Source organism: Solenopsis invicta, chromosome 10 (assembly GCF_016802725.1).
Source record: "Solenopsis invicta isolate M01_SB chromosome 10, UNIL_Sinv_3.0, whole genome shotgun sequence".
In the NCBI taxonomy this organism is placed as follows: domain Eukaryota; kingdom Metazoa; phylum Arthropoda; class Insecta; order Hymenoptera; family Formicidae; genus Solenopsis; species Solenopsis invicta.
The window spans coordinates 2,140,537-2,154,636 of record NC_052673.1 but is presented as its reverse complement, the minus strand read 5'-3'; the positions used below and the strand labels follow the sequence as shown (position 1 = coordinate 2,154,636).

The 14,100-nt window shown below is 37.5% G+C and overlaps 1 protein-coding gene across 2 annotated transcripts in view; it reads left to right on the top strand.

The window, feature by feature from the left end:
• The window catches only part of LOC105203197 (protein sprint), a 228,264-nt gene that overhangs the window by 60,403 nt on the left and 153,761 nt on the right, over positions 1-14,100 (top strand). The window lies entirely within an intron of this gene.

Sequence of the window (14,100 nt, the reverse complement as noted above, 5' to 3'; positions counted from 1 at the left end):
AATGGATCCACTTTTTATCGCCGGTTACAATACGATGCAGAAAACCCTTCCGTTTTTGCCGTTGAAGCAGCTGTTCGCACGCGAAAAAACGCCGTTCGATGTCTCTCGGCTTTAATTCGTATGGCACCCAGTGTCCATGCTTTTGGATCATTCCCATGGTTTTCAAACGATGTGAAATAGCTTGTTGAGTCACGCCCAATGAATCTGCAAGCTCCTGTTGCGTTTGAGAATGAATCTTCATTCAGTAATGTTTCCAATTGTGCGTCTTCAAACTTTTTCACCTGTCCGGGACGCTCCTTGTCTTCTACGCCGAAATCACCACTTTTGAAGCGTTGGAACCAATCTCGACACGTTCTTTCACTAATGGAAGCCTCACCATAAGTTTTTACAATCATTCGACGCGCCTCAGCCGCAGATTTTTTTGAATTGAAGGCAAAAAGCAAAACTTCCCGCAAATGACGCTTATTGGGCACAAATTTCGACATTTTCGATCACAAAAAAATATATAACGCTGATAAAAATTCACAACTGCAATGATAAGGAATTGTTGCCAGATGCCCAATCTTACATTTAAAATTTTTGATCTAACGTTTGGCGCCAGCATTTACCGCTGGCGCCATCTACTGGAAAACGGCGGTTTTCAATTTGTACTCCTAATATATAAATCATTAAAACTTACTCCTGCCCATGTTGGTCCAACGTTGGCCCAAGAGTCGTCGTCAAGCAAAAAAGTCGACTAACGTTGTCTGTGCCGACGTCGTGCCGCGGTCGGATTGAGAGTCAGTTGCCGTCATAATACTAGTGTTGACTCAATGTTGACCCAAGAGTCATCGTTGAGCACAAATCGGCCAATATTGTCTGGACCGACATTGTGCCGCGGTCGGATTAAAAGTCAGTTGCCGTTGTAATGCTAATATTGCCCCAAGAGTCGTCGTCGAGCAAGAGTCGGTTGATGCTGTTTGGGCTAACGTCGTGCCGCGATCGAATAATAACAGTCAACTTGCCGTCACGTCGCCAGTGTTGGCCCGACAGTCAGCATCGGGTAAGAGTCGGCAAGCCCCCCTCCTTTTTTTTATTTGGAAAACGCCTTTATAGGTCCCGGCGCTTATGGGGGCAGGAAGCGGGGTGAGACTCTCCGACCTAGACATGGCCAGCATTCTCACTAAAACCCAACTTTTTCTGGCGTCTGGGCTCGGGACGGATCACGGGATCAAACTAGCATGCACCGCAATCCGTCCTAGTCCAAACGGGTCTCTACCCGAGAGCAGGGACTCCCCTCCAGAGTTAGCGGCCGGGACTCGACCGAAGTCGAGCCCCAGCCGCCCGAACCGGAATGCCAGGGGTGCGACGGACCCCGTGGAAGAGGGCCCTAGGTTCGCACTCCCGCATCCCAAGCCCCAGAACGGGTTAGGCGGGCAACTACTCCGCCGCTGATTCTGCCCGTGGCGTACTTTCTCAACAGTGGAGAGGGTAGGGCCCTCTGTCCGATCTAGTCGGCGCTACGAGGGTCCCCCCTCCCCACTGTTCCTTCTCAGCTATCCTCCCTTCCTCATTTAAAGAAGAGGGAAGGAGGGAAATGCAGCCGCGCCAGCGAGGCTTTCCCGGCGACGACATAATTATCGCCACCGGGTCGCCGGCGATCTCCTATCATGGGTAGGGAGAGGGCAACGGGCTTGCTCTTTTCCTGCCCAGTCCCTCCCGCAGAGGGATGGAGAGGGAGGAGGACCTACTGATGTTGTTGCAGGTATACCCTCCTCCGTCTCCCCCCTTCGCCGTCTTTTAGCGGGCGCGTTCGGATCATCCTCACGCGGCAGCTCGGCCGACTCCTTCTGTAACATCACAGTGCTGCAGAAGGAGGCGAATGCATTCCATTTTTCTGGACCCTCCAGGATCCGCCCGACCACTGTGGAGGAGAGTGGTGGGGGACGCGTCCCCCACCACTGCCACGAGGGCACCTGCGCATGTGGAACGAGAAGCCCACAACCCCTTCCCACCCATCGATCGAGTATAGACCTGATCGCCTCAATGACCCTGATTCCGGCCCTGGCATGAGGGAGCCTCTCCTGCTAATGCCGGAACTCATCTCGCTTCGCGCGAGCTCTCCTCTCGAGAAGCGACTCATGTGCCGCCGGCCCGAGCCCGCGGGCATGCTCCTCCTTTCAATCATATAACTCCTCTAAGGAGCACGCCATATACGCCTACGGGACCGAGCTCGCGAGCACACAAGCCGCCTCTCGCGGCACGGTGCTATACGCTCTTGCCATCCTGATGGCCATCCTACGTTGTGCTTTATGGAGCAAATCTACATTTCTTATGGAAGCCACCAGGGGGCTGCACCATATCGGCGCTCCATACAACGCGATGGAGCGCACCACCCTCATATAGAGGCGACGCGCCCCATCACCAGGGCCGCCAAGGTTGGGTATTATGCGAGCGAAACTCTGCACCGCTAGGCCCAACCTGGCGGCCATCCATGCCCAGTGTGGCCCAAAGGACCAGTGCGAGTCGAGAATCAGCCCCAGATATTTCATCTGGGACTTCACCTCGACCCGTACGCCGTCTACCGTAATCCCCGTCCACGGTGGCCCTTTTTCACGAGGCCCCCTAAGTCAGAGGGCCTCAGTTTTGTGAAGTGCCACCTTCAGTCCGAGCTGCTCGATTCTCTTGAGAACGAGAGGCGGCCCTGTCGCCGCTCTTCGTTTCACCTCACGCCAGTTGCATCCCGAGACGACCACCAGGGTGTCGTCAGCGTAACATACTAACGACACCTCAGCGGGCTGGTGCAATCTCAGAACGTGGTCATACCTCACGTTCCACAGGAGGGGCCCGAGCACAGAGCCCTGCGGCACCCCTCTGCTGACCATTCTGCGCATGCACCCGTCGTCTCGGTCGGCGCAGATAACTGTGCGCCCACAGAGATAGGCCCCGACCACCTCCTGCAGATAGGGAGAAACCTTCCTGCAGAGGCCTTTCCTGATCTTTTCTTGGGCAGGGTGTTGAAGGCGTTGGAGATATCAAGGCTGATCGCCAACGCTACCCCACCCCGGGAGACCACTCTCTGTCGACCAGGGATTTCAACTGTCATATCGCGCCGATGGTTGATCTCCCCGGTCTAAAACCGAACTGGCAATGCTCCAGGTCGGGGCCTACTTCTGTCATGTGCGTCGTGAGGCGAGAAGCTACTATTCTCTCAAATAGCTTGGCCACCTCTCTGATTAGGCAGATTGGGCGCTCGGACGAGGGATCACCCTCTGGCCGCCCGGCCTTCGGGATCAGGACTAATCCGGCCTTTTTCCACGAGGCCGGAAACTGGCCCGTCTAGAGATACCTGTCAAACAGGTGCTTCAGTCTGTCACCGAGGATACTCAGGGCAATGGACTATACTTTCCTCGGTATCCCATCGGGATCCGGGGTGGTCTTCTTCCTCATCATTCTGTCCACCGCCCATTTGAGCTCGCCCTCGGTGACCTTGTACTCCCCGGACTAGTTCGCTCTTTGCCTGATCCCGACCGGATCGTCCCAAGGCCGGGCATCCTCCTCCTCGTCCGCAGGGAAGAGGGCGAGGTCTCTTAGGAACTTTGGATCAAGAGTTTCCGTCCGCGGGGGGCCCGCATGCCGGAACTTGTTCCGGACAAGGCGGTAGGAACGCCCCTACAGTCCTCGTCTAGGGTCCTGATGAGTTTCCCCCAGGCATTAGATTTCGCTTTGGCGATGGCCGCCTGGCAGGTCTTCTTCGCCCCACAATACAGCGCGTATCGTCGGGCTGCCTCCTTGTCGTCCATTCTTCTTCGTCGGCAGTACCTGGTGTACTAGCGACGCGCGAAGTTGCAGTTCTTCCTTAGAACCGCAATCTCCGGCGTCCACCAGTACACCGACTTCTTCCGAGGACCTTGTCCCCTGCAAAGTCGAGGCATGAAGGCGTCGCAGATCTGCGTGAGTGCCTCGCAGAACCACTCCGCCTCCGCCTCGACGTCGATTTCCTCCTCTGAAGAGTCGGTAAACCTGGGATGACACAGAAATCCTAGTTAGCCCCGTATTTATACTCTCAGATTGTAGATAAGGTGTACCGGTGAGGGGGGGGGGACGGTTTCCCACTTTTTGTCAGTTTTTCTATATGGTTCAGGTTTAGGCCCTTTGAATGCCGCACTTGAATTGCGCTCGCGGAAGCTTGTAGGTACGGGGATCGCGAGACGCGGTGAGACGCGTGCGATCTTAAAGTTACATTTTGATATTTTTGGAATTTAATATAAAGTACAATTTGCAAGGAATTTTAATTTTAAATATGCGGAATTGTAGTATTGATTTTTTTAAATTTCTACATAGTCAAAAAGTTAGAATTTTTCAATGTAAACTACTTTTTTATCGATCCTGAATCTTTAGGCGACTTTAGCGGCTCCAATTTTTAAGCGATTTTAATACGGCAAGCACGGCCTGATAGCCCATCAATGCACTATTAATAAGCTACCAGGTTGAAACTCGTAATTTTGTTGCTACTATTTTTAATTGTGTCGTGAAGACGGACGAATTAAGCGTATGAGAATTTGCGAAGCGCTAGCGCGCGAGCGTTTCGTAGCGCTGACGGGGGTCGCGAGGCACAGGGTAAGTGCGTGCAAGCGATGTGAGTCGCATTCCTTAAATTTCGCATATTATTTCTAATTTAATATAATTTATATTTTAAATAGTGATCTCAGGTTTACGTGGCTTTTATAAATTCTGATTTAAAGTAGTTGCTTATGTTATATTATTTTTATATGTCAAATTTTTTTTTATAATTTGTTTCTGTCATATTTTAGAAAAATTAACCGAAAATTATATTAATAAATATATGCGGATGGCGCGAAAAATTAAAGAAAATTTTTGGCCGCTAGACGTAGCAACTAGAAAATCATAAAATTTATATTATAGTTATAAAACAATTAAATTATATTACTCCAAATTTATTCATTTTTCAATTTGTTCATTATACAGAATCCTAACTCGGCAAGTAATATTTACACTTTATCATATCTATATGAATAAACTGTAATAATATAAACAAAATTTTTATCCTTTCTCATTTTAAAAATTACAGTGATGTCTAAAATCATTGTGAATAAGACGTTAAAAGTATCTCAGTATTTTAAATCTCTTATAGACATCCTAAAAATTGTAAATTAGAGCATTAAACGTTTCACTTTCTGAAGTCAAGGAGATGTCCAAAAAACGTCTTTTTTTTTTATTTCTAACGAACAGCAGACATCTTAACGACGTTTTTTGGACCTGTTGTGAACTTGTAGTCAATTTACTGAATTTAACGTGATACTGAATTAGCAACAAGAGAGCAAAAACATATCATCAGTTAATGAACTTTTAAGAGCAAACATTTATAAATAATAACACGTCATACTGATGACTCGTCATAAGCTCCCATTCATATATATCATAATAACAATAACATGAGAACAAAATGATGGCACCTATGATATCAAAAGTTTGATATCAAAAAGCAGAATACTTGATGAATATTGTTGAAATTCTTAAATTGCCGCTTGTTATCAACAATTTTTGACATGACAATATTTGTTTATCATTGACGACGATTTTTTGTTATCATGTAGTAGCACTTCAAACCGAAATATACGAATTTCTTCATAAAAATTAATATAAATTAATTTACGCTCTTTATGTAATTTGATCAATAATGATCTTATTAAAAAATTACAGAAAAACCTTTGTATTCGTTTTATTGCCATTTATAATTTTTATAGGAGCACAAAAATCGATTTCAATTTTTAAAAATGTCCATCATAAGGAATTTAAAAAAAAAAAATGTTTACAAAATGTTTTGTCAATACACATTTATTGTTCACTCGACAATAAATATTTTAATGTATATTTAAAAATTTTTGAAACAAAAATATACATTTTTACGCTATTTAATATTTACTACTTGGTACATTATTTTGTAAAATAGTTTATTTATTAATATTGATTAGAGTATTATACACCACAGTAAAAGGTTTTTTAAGATAATTAAAATATTTAATTTCCAACAAATTTTTCTTTAGACCTCACTTTTCTCTTTCAATTCTGTTAGAAAATATGATTCCATCATTAATTAGGTATTTTACAATGTTTATTAATTATATGTATGTGTATATATAAATGTTGCGGCTCGGGCACCGAACATCACAACATATGACAAAACAAGCGAGCGCGCGCACAGCCGCTAGGCAGTCTCGCCGTGTGTATAAGGGCTCGCGCGAACAAGTGAGTGTTAGCACCACCGCTAGGCGGCCACGCCGCTGGAGATTTTCTCGTGAGTCGAGTGTGATCACAAGCGTTATATCTAGGCGCCACCGCGGCCGACTCACACTTCAGAGAGACTTTTAGGAAAATCGTTGCTTGTTGTAACGTTGAGATGTATACTCGGTCTCATTCTTTTCCAAACGTGACGTGTGTGTAGAACAGTGTTTTACATAAAATTTTATATTTTTACATGTAAACAGTAATTTGTACTTTTAAATATAAATATTAATTTGTATTGAATGCTAAATAAGTGACAGAAAAATAACAACTGAATACGCTTATTTGACTATCTGAACGTGTGTCTGACGTCTTATAAGGGACAGAAATACGTATTGTAGACCCCTTTTAGACGTCTTATGTCCCGATTTCTGACACCAGTGAGACGTTCAACAGACGATTTCTTTTTCGATTCTGACGCCCAATATACGTATAACACACGTTTTTACACATACAAAAGACGTCTCTTATACATCCAACAGACGTCTTTAGACATTTTAACCCAGCTTTTAGATTTTTCGAAAAATTTTTAACGTCTTGTAATGGTCAGAAAGTAATCTTATTTTTTACTATATTTATGGCGTCAAAAGGACGTCTTTCAGACGTCAGAAGGGCATCTTTCAGACATCAGTAGGACATCTTTAAGACGTCTAACAGACGTAAAAAATGGAAAAATAAGATATCTATTGGATGTGTCTCAGTGACGTCAGAAACGGGGCATAAGACATCTAAAAGACGTTTTTGTCTTCTGTAAGATGTCTTTTCAGGGATGCCTGAAAAATTTTAAGACGTCTAAATGACGTCTTTTAGACGTCAGAATGTTCTCTGGGATATTATTGATTTTACCATAAAATTGAAAAAATGGCATAAATTAATTTGTAAGACTTCGAAATTTTTTAAATACGTGAATACATTAATTTTAACGAAACAAACAAAATTGACTTACCTGCACGAAACGTTAACACAAACAATCAAGTGGGGTTCAAATGCGCCCCAAGCAGAATTTTGGCGAGTATAACTTAGCAGCGATGCACTGGTGCGACAGCCTAACCCCTCTCAGAAAGTGAAATGAATCATGGAAGGGGTCCCGAGCTGAAAACGTTTACCGGCTCAATAGTGTAGTTTGAAGATTTTCTTAGTGTGTACAAATGCACCCCAAAGACCATTCTAGGATTAAATTTAATAAATGTTTTTTTCAATATTTTTAAAAATCATGTAATAATTTGTGAATCTTCATTGACTTAAGAAATTGTTGTAATTTTTCTCTGAACTCTGGAATTGATGTCTGCCGATAAAAAGTAAAAAAAACCATAGTGATCATCATTTTCACTTTACTTTAGAGAATTTTCATAAAGTTTGTTCATATGCTAATACGTTCTGTGATTGTTTTATGATATCTTAAAACTAATCTTACGGCAATCTTAAATATAAGAACAGAGTATAAGTATCAATTAAGAAATGAAGATTGAATATACGAAAATTATGTTATATAACAAATACATTGTTCGAAATATAAAAACTATCAATAAAAATAAATTCGGCACTGTTAAATTTGGCACTGTTATTAAAAAAAATATAATTGTGTTATCGTTGTAACAAAAAAAAAGTAACTATAACGGTATAACGGTAACGGCGTTATAAGTAACACGTAACTTTCATTATATTCTCATATTCTCAGTTTAAGAATTAATAAAAGATTTACTTTTTTACCTTTTACTTACATAGCTCTTTTCGTGGCTGTTTTTCAATACTTAATTGAATTGGATTATTTCTAGTGTGTTTTATTATTATTATTAGCTTGTTAAAATTTATCACCAATTATTACGAGTATATCACCAATTATATTCCTGTTTTCTTAAAAAAAAAACTTTTACTATAATTCTTTATCAACTATATACTTTATCAACCACTTGAAGTCTCACGTGCAATTTTAACTGCATTTATCTCAGCATTGATCCATGTGACTAGTAGCATTTTTTCGGCTGAAAGAGTACATAGATATTTTTAAGTCGCGGAGAGAGCGCACGCTGGATTAGAAGAGACGTTGCGAGGGATCGACGTCGCAAAGAAGTACGCTGGGGCGGAAGAGATTTGTGGCGAGGGCATAGATTTTACTGGCGCGAGCAAGCATCGAATTCATCCCCCTTTCGAAACCCTACGATCGTCCGCTTTGCTGTAAGAAAAAGTTATCATTCTGAGAAACCGGAAGACAAACCATTCGCAAAGAGCTTTGTTCGGAATTGGGTTCTTAAATAAATTTTTAAATTAATAAATTTAATTGATTTATCAAAATATAAGAACTATGACAACGATTTCTTGAAATACGAAGAGTTAATTTGTTTATATTTTTATTTAATAATAAAACTCAAATATACATGAAAATTTAAATAAATGAGAACGCAATGTTATTAGTGTGATGTCATGATGTTGTTTCTTTTCCGCGCACTTCGAGCTTTTAGCTGCATAATAGTTTTGCAAAGTATTCTCTATCGAATTATAAACAAAAAATAGCGCCATTTATGACAAATATTTTTGAGTCAAGTTTTATTAAAGTTGACTCAGCAAATTTGCCTAAAATAGACGCATTTATGGTTTGTGAATTTATTAAGAAAAGTAAAAAATTCAATGCTGCTGAGGTTAAGAAAATGCAAAAGATGCAATGTAAGTTCATTAATTCGTAAACAATGCTTATGGTGCTTGCTCATTGATGCTTGCTCATTATTTTTTAAATCAATTAAAAATGATAAATTAATTAAATAATGATGAACAATTTTTAGGCCCACCCATTAAACTGAAACAAACATAATTTTTCATGTCATCTTCTAGCTAGAAAATATCAAGAAAAGAATTATTTGTACATGTCATAAAAACAGCTTTTTAATCTCAAGCGGAACAAATCATCATATTATCAAAATGATTCATCATATTATCAAATGATCATATTGTCAAAATGATTATTAAAAGTCATTTTAAAATAATTTATTAAAAAACATTTTTTGGTTAATCACGAATTTTGATGTCATTTTGACTTGTTCAACTTGGGATGAATTTTCAGCAAGAGAGCCAGATTTAATTATTTTCTTTTTAGAAAAGACAATTCAAAAAGTGACATTCGTATTTATAATACTCAATCATTTTTAGATACTATTCTCATAATTTCCAACTTTGGAAACACAGATAGTAATAGAAATAACAGTTTAATATTGAACACTTACAACAAAATAATTTTCACAACAAAAATAAATCAATTTTATTGATTCATCCGGACGTCGAGTCAATCGAAACCGCAACTTTCTTGTTACTTCTTTGCATGAAATTGTCACAAATATTTTATTGTATGCACTTTTCATAGTATTCTTGTACAAAGGCATAAAACACCATCGATAACTAGTCAATTCGCTCATGTTTATTTGTTACGATATGTACAGCCCAAATTAAATAAAAATCGAGCACACAGCTGTACCGAGTACTGTGTACACCCAAGGACTTTGATTCTGTCCATGGGGAAATTTTTCAAACTGAGAAATCGCTATCTTTCTACATACTTGCAGTTCATGATTAACGTAACGACCAATAAGCTCTAGTCGTTTTATTAATCATGAACTGCGAGTATGTAGAAAGTGGTGACTTCTCAGTTTGGAAAATTTCCCCATGGACAGAATCAAAGTCCTTGGGTGTACATACACACATACTATGCGTTTTCAGCAACAACATCGTGAAGTCATCTTTGAGTTTGGATAATCTTGAGCAATTCCCGAACGTTCAAATGATCAGATGTCCTTCTGTGTTTCAAAATTGCTATAACTTTATATAAGTATAGAAGTATTGCAAAAATAAAAAAGTTACAAATTAAATGTATTCTATCAATTGACAGTGTTACCAGAATAGACTTTGAAACCGAATTGCAAAAATCCCGCAAGCTTTACAATCGATAAAATCAAATAAAAAATCGTGGAAACTTTTTTTCAAATTAAATTAAATGTTACATTTTGTTGAAGGTTGTACAATTAGTAGGGATTATATCGAGTATTTGTTATCACGAAATTTTCGAAATTTATACCAATAAAACACAATTTAAAATTTAGATTACTACCTTACGTTATATGTCATTTTATTGAAAATGCTATAATAGAAAATATATATGTTAATATATATCTTCAATTATATTACAAAGTTTTCTTTAATTTATTATTCTGCACATATTTCTATTTTATCATTTTATTGAAAAAATGTAATGATATTAATATAATATTAATATGACATAATTCAAATTTTTAATATTATTGATGATTCCCTTTCTAAAAACAGGTAGGAGAGTTGTGAACCAGCACTCAAAGTCGGCCATATTTGAAATTTTAACATGTTCCAACTACGGTAAAATATTTCTCTCCGTGCGATCTTATTTTTTGACTAGCACTCGTCGCGTCAACACACAATCTATGTGTCTCTTCAGATTTTGATTTTCAATTTTGTGCAAAAAATTTTTTTGACTATTTGTATTTGTCATCTTACTTTTTTGAGCTGATTGAAAAAATAAATATATTACAAAATTATTACTGGTGAACTACCGTTTCGATGTACAACAGAAATTTTGCATGAACATTCGATGTGTTAATTACTTTGCGGTCTTTTTGATAATGTAGCATTTGGGAAATTGTGAGCCACCACTTTTGGGGAGTTGTAAGTCACTACATTTTTGCCACTTTTTTAACTTAAGTTGGTATCTTTCATGTGTATTTCGCAATATTCATGCATAATTTGGGTGTTTCATGCAATTTCATAGTGAATTTAGTAATTTTCGTGACTTTTTCGTGTTTTAATTCTAGATATAATCATCATGCCGCGTCATAAGTATATAAGTAAATGTAGTAAGTCAGCGATCAATATTAAATACCATAGTGGCTGCCATCAAAGAGGTGATGATTGAGAAAAAAGCGGTGCGGTCCGTTGGTCGAGCATATAACATCGATAGGTGCAAATCGACTCGCTATATTTTGAAACGAAATGAAGCAAACGTAGATCCTTCAACCGCTTTGAATGAAAAATTGGACGATTTTGTTTCAGAAGAATTCTGCATCATCTGCAAAGGTGCTATGCCGAAGAAATGGAACAAAAACAATTCCATATATTGCAGTGAATGCGATCAAACTATGCACTTGAAATGTGCCAATTTAAAAACCGGCTATTATACCTGTGTTCATTACAAATCAGACTAATCAGATTATACAGACTTTATTCTTTTATCAGAATTATCTTAATTTTCTTATTTTTACAACTTAAATAGAGAATAATCACCATAATATGTCATTATCTTCTATTTTAAGTCGTGGCTCACAACTCCCCAAAGTTTTTGAAAATTCAAAAAATACTCTTTTTTTCAAGCATATCAAAATTTTGCAACTATTATGCCTTTCAATGAACTTCTCAAGCCAGTAGTTGTCTTTTGAGATATATTAAAAAATCCAACCTTTCAGGTGCATAAAATATCTATTTTTGTGATAGTTATTATTCAAAAACAAAACTCGGATCACAACTCCCCAAACTCTCCTATGTAAAGAATATATTGAATATATCAAAGTTATTGTTGCTTTTTAAACGATGCCGATTTGTTCTCTCGCTGCGCTAACTTTGTGAGCAGCTGTTATTGTGGAGATTACGTGTTTCATGTGTATTGAGGAGTTAATAATGTAATATTAAAAGTTTTGTAGCGCATGCTTGTTTTGTCTAGTTAAAAAAAACTGTACTTTAAATTTACCAAATATAAATAAAGTCTTTAATTCCCCATTGAGAGATAAACTTTTGACAACAGATGTAAAAATCATGACTGACTTTAGAGTCGTGACAACGCCTTTATACTGGGCAGTATCGCGAAACTGCGTTGAATCAGGTGGTTTCCAGAAGGTTGAACAGATCGACCGAGCGCGAAAAGCATTTACGATCCACCATTTCCACTCTCCAGACACGAAAGAAACTCTTTACTTGCCTTACCGCCGGAAGAAAAAGCTTTTATTGCCACCCCATTCGCGAGACGTGTAACGATATATACTAGCCGAAACACATAACTCATTTTACAGTAATCTAACGTTTTTGTTTTAAGTAAATTTTAATTTAAATGTCTCACGTGATAGATTACATTCCACATTTTATTGAATCGTTTTACTTTAAGAAGTAAATCTCATATAATTCATTCTAAATAGTAGTATGATAAAAGTATATTGTTCATTCATAGATAAAATATCATTTCAACAATGTTACAAGAATGATATTTAACAACATGTAACGTTTTAAAACATGTAGCTTTATGTACAACATCATTATAAACAAATTTTGACAGGTATCGGTTTCAATAATATTAAAATAAAAGTTATATTATGTTACATACAATATTGAATTATTTTTTAAAGGTTTTTACAAATTACTTTTTCTATGAAAAAAAAGTAATTGAATTCTATGAAGAAAAAGTAATTACAATATTTAAAGAACTTTAATATTAATGAAATCCTCTTTGTCATTAAAGAAATATTTATTTTAATATTGTGAAAAATACTTATTTAATATTAAATAAAATAAAAATAATCTTTAAAACAAAAAGGATTTGGGAATTTTTTTTATAAAAATCTTTTTCGGAAATTTCTAAGCGGTCCATACCAGAATTATTATCAATCTTGCTTGACATCTGCGTATAAAAATTTATTATTTAAGTGATGAATACTTTGTGCTAATACATAGTCGCCAGTACCAGTTTTATTTCGTTTTTGAATAATATTTCTTAAACAAAAGCTAAAAACAAGATTTTAAAAATAAGTACAAACTAGAACATGTCTTTTATTAGATGCCGTTTTTATAATACTATTTCGTAATTAGTAAAAAATAATATTTTTGCACCATAATCCAAAAAGAGTGTCTAAGAAATTAGGCTCCAAAACTGGTACTTCAGATAGTAATAGTAGAATTCAAATAAAACCTCATACGCAAGGAGCTAACTGTAAAATAAATTGATATCTCTAGGTTAGTAATAAAATTATATTCTTATATCAATAAAATTAAATAAAAAAACGGTAGATGATTCTTCGTAAAAAAATTAATCAAAAATAAAATCACCTGAAATCAAAATAAAAAGTTATTAGCTTTTGAAAATATAATTATGTAAACTTGCAAAATATATGTTGAACACTGAGATCTGTCAGATACATTATATAGAAGTGTAAAATAATTCTTGAAATAACAACATTTTTGGCTGCTAAATTTATCACAGCGATTTTAAAGCTGAGAAATGTACCATTATTTCTATCTACTCACTGATTCATCTATATATGTGTATGTATGTGTGTGTGTGTGTGTGTGTGTGTGTGTGTGTGTGTGTGTGTGTGTGTGTGTGTGTGTGTGTGTGTGTGTGTGTGTGAGTGTGTGTGTGTGTGTGTGTGTGTGTGTGTATAATTTTAAACAATAAAAAATAAAAAATAAGGCTAATGAGAATCAGCGAGGATATAGGTGCGCAATCACAATTATTAATGTTATAAATAATTTATTTATTTCAACAAAATCCAACGAATGTTTTGACTCACTTGAAGTCATAAGTCATCTTCAGGGTATTAATAATGGAATTGCAAAGTGGAAAACTTTCGATTGTATACTTTGACAGGAGAATATTTCCTAATGATAAGCATTATCCAAGGCTTCACTAATCGTCATCAATTCAATTGATGAGTCACTTTGCGACAGTTTTATTTAATAAAATTGTTTGTTGTCTAAAATAGAATATACAATATTATATAAAGAAGTGTCATTTTTTTCGACACTATTACGTGTAAAGAT